This window comes from Trichosurus vulpecula, chromosome 4, assembly GCF_011100635.1.
Source record: "Trichosurus vulpecula isolate mTriVul1 chromosome 4, mTriVul1.pri, whole genome shotgun sequence".
NCBI lineage: Eukaryota > Metazoa > Chordata > Mammalia > Diprotodontia > Phalangeridae > Trichosurus > Trichosurus vulpecula.
In genome coordinates, this window is record NC_050576.1 from 65,629,565 (window position 1) to 65,632,431 (window position 2,867).

Genomic DNA, 2,867 nt, shown 5'->3' on the forward strand with positions numbered 1-2,867 from the left:
CACTTAACCCTGTTTGCCTCAGTTTCCTCATCTGTCCAATGCGCTGAAGAAGGAAATGGCAAACCACTTCAGTATCTCTGCCAAGAAAACCCCAAATGGGGTCACAAAGAGTCAGACACAAATGAAAACGACCTAACAACAACAGGCTTTCAGTGTGTCACATTCAGGAAACATCACATTTCTGTTTTGTATAGGTGTCCTATTTGGCAACCATTCTGTGTGATCACTGGTGAGTTCCCATCTGCTAGCTCTCATACTGACTTCAGGGAGAGAAACAGAAGAGTCAAGTGGTTCCAAGGGAAGGTTTTGCTTTCTGCTGACAGCTGGTGAAGGAGATGGGAGATAAAATGAGCAGGCTTCTCATTAATAGTAATATCTGACATTTGTATAGTACTTTAAAATTTTCTAATATATTATTTACATATATTATTTCATTTGAGCCTCATAGTCATCTGGGAAATAGGTAATAGAAGTTTTATTATCCCCATTTTCCAGATGAAAAAACTGAAACTAAAAGAGGTCTGAATGACTTGCACAATGCCACGATAAATCTGATGACTCCATGGCCATTGTGATATCCATTTTGCCTATTCTGACTTATGCCAATAGTCTTACCTGGGGAAATACTGATACATGTTGCTACAGGGCAAGAGGTGCTAGATTGAGACTCAGAAGTCTTTCACTTACTAGTTGGGAGGTCACGGGCAATTTATTTAACCTTTTTTGTAGCCTGAATTTTGTTCCTCATTTGTAAAATGGAGATAGTAATACTTGTAATACCTTCCTCGCAGGATTGCAGCGAGGAGAGTGCTTTAAAGTCTAATAGTAGTTACCCAAATGTAAATTCTGTTAGTCTTTACATTTTTGTATCTGATGTGCTCAAAACTTGTCAGGGGTCTATTTGTAACAGGATCTAAGGTCCGACCAGTGGAAGACCTCTGGGGGGAAAATCGGGGAAAAGTTAATATTTTAACATTAGAAAGATACGAGAACTTATACATCCAAAAGAGATTCCCCCCCCCGCCCTTCAAACTAGTCACCTTGGGAGTCCACACACTTATTCCAGTATTGCTACTGCTTGAAACATTTTTGGAGGACCTCTTTTGGAACTGCCTTAAGAGCACTTTTTTGAACATCCTCAACTTTTCAAGGTAGATTTGAGGTGAATAAGGTGCAAGGTGATAAAGATGGCTAATACCATTTTCGGCCCTGAATGAGGTGTGATTGTTAAGTAATGGGACTCACGTGACTTGTCAAGGGGCTCTGAAAGTGATTCCCAAAGTGAAATTCCATAAGTGCTTTGAGCAATGTCAGTACTGCTGGAAGATGTGGTAGTCTCACAAATTCAAAGTCAACAATCAAGTATATTTATTTAAAAAAATACCGTAATAGAGATCATTATTTTATAGTCACAACTTAAAGGAACCCTTCACCTCGAATGAACAATTAGTTTGAATATACAGTCTGTCTAGGCTGGTGGTTCTTAACCTTTTTTGTGTAAAGGACCCCTTGGCAATCTGGTGAAGCCGATGGACCCCTTCTCAGAATAATGTTTTTAAATGCATAAAATAAAATATATAGGATTGCAAAGGAAACCAATTTATCAATATATGGAATACAGTTATCAAAGTATATTTTTAAAAAGTTCACAAACACCAGGTTAAGAACTCTTGGTCTAGTCCAAATCCTTCATTTTATAAATGAGAAAAAGACAGAACAGTACAATGGAAAGAGCCTTCCTTGCCTCTGGAGTCTTCTGACTTCAGAAGACCTGGGTTCACATCCCACTTTTGATAATTACTATTTGAGGAAAGGCCTCAGCTATGCTTTACTTCACTCACATTTCAACTTACTCTCTGGACTTTTCCTCCTCAGCAGCCTCTTTCCTATTCTGGGAAAACCTCTACCCTGAAGCCCTGAATCTCTTGAGGCCACAGTCAGGTTAAATGATTCGCATAGGGTCATACAACTAGTAAGAGCTAGTCTAGCTCTCTGACCCCTCCTATATTTCCTTTGCTGGCTCTTCTTCCATTTATTCTTACCCTTTCATAGTAGATTCCTCCAATTTCTGTTCTAAGCTTTTTTCTTTTCTCTCTATATTCTGTCTTGTTGATTTTGGACATGTCTATTACTTTAATGATCATTTTTTATGCAGATGACTCCAAAATCTATGCCTCCATGCTCTAGGCATCTTCTCAACTCATCTTATATTTTCAATTACCTGCTAGCTATATCCTTATAACTTACAGCCTATAGCCTATATATCCTTTCAGAATTTTAAACTCCTCGTGTCTTAAACTGAACTCATTATCTTCCCTCCTAAAATTCCTTCTTCTAATTTCTCTCTTCTGATTAACAGAATCACCACCTTCTTAGTCTTCCAGACTTGTAATCATAGACCCATTTTGAACTTTTCCCTGTTCCTCAACCCTACATATTCAGTCAGTTACAACCCTCTATTATTTCTTCCTCTGCAATATTTATCAAGTCTGGCCCCTCCCAACAACCACCAAAGTTCAGGTCCTTAGTTCTTCTCTCTTTATAATAACCTCCAAATTTGGGTTGCCTCAAGCTTGTCTAAGTGGTTTTGACGTGGATTGCATTCATTTGAATGAAGTATGCCTGATGTGAAGAGCTCTGTTTCCGTAAATTTACTTTACATTTGCCCCCTTTCCCATCCATTCTCCATACTGCTGCCCAAGTAATCTTCCTAAAATTCTGCTATAATCAAGTTTCTCCTATACCCAGTGGCTCCATATTGCCTAGAGAATAAAGTATGCATTTCTGACTCTGGCATTCAGGTCCCTCTACTGTCTGGGGGCCATCTCCAGTGGTTCTGATCTATGTCTTACCATTGGACCCAGATG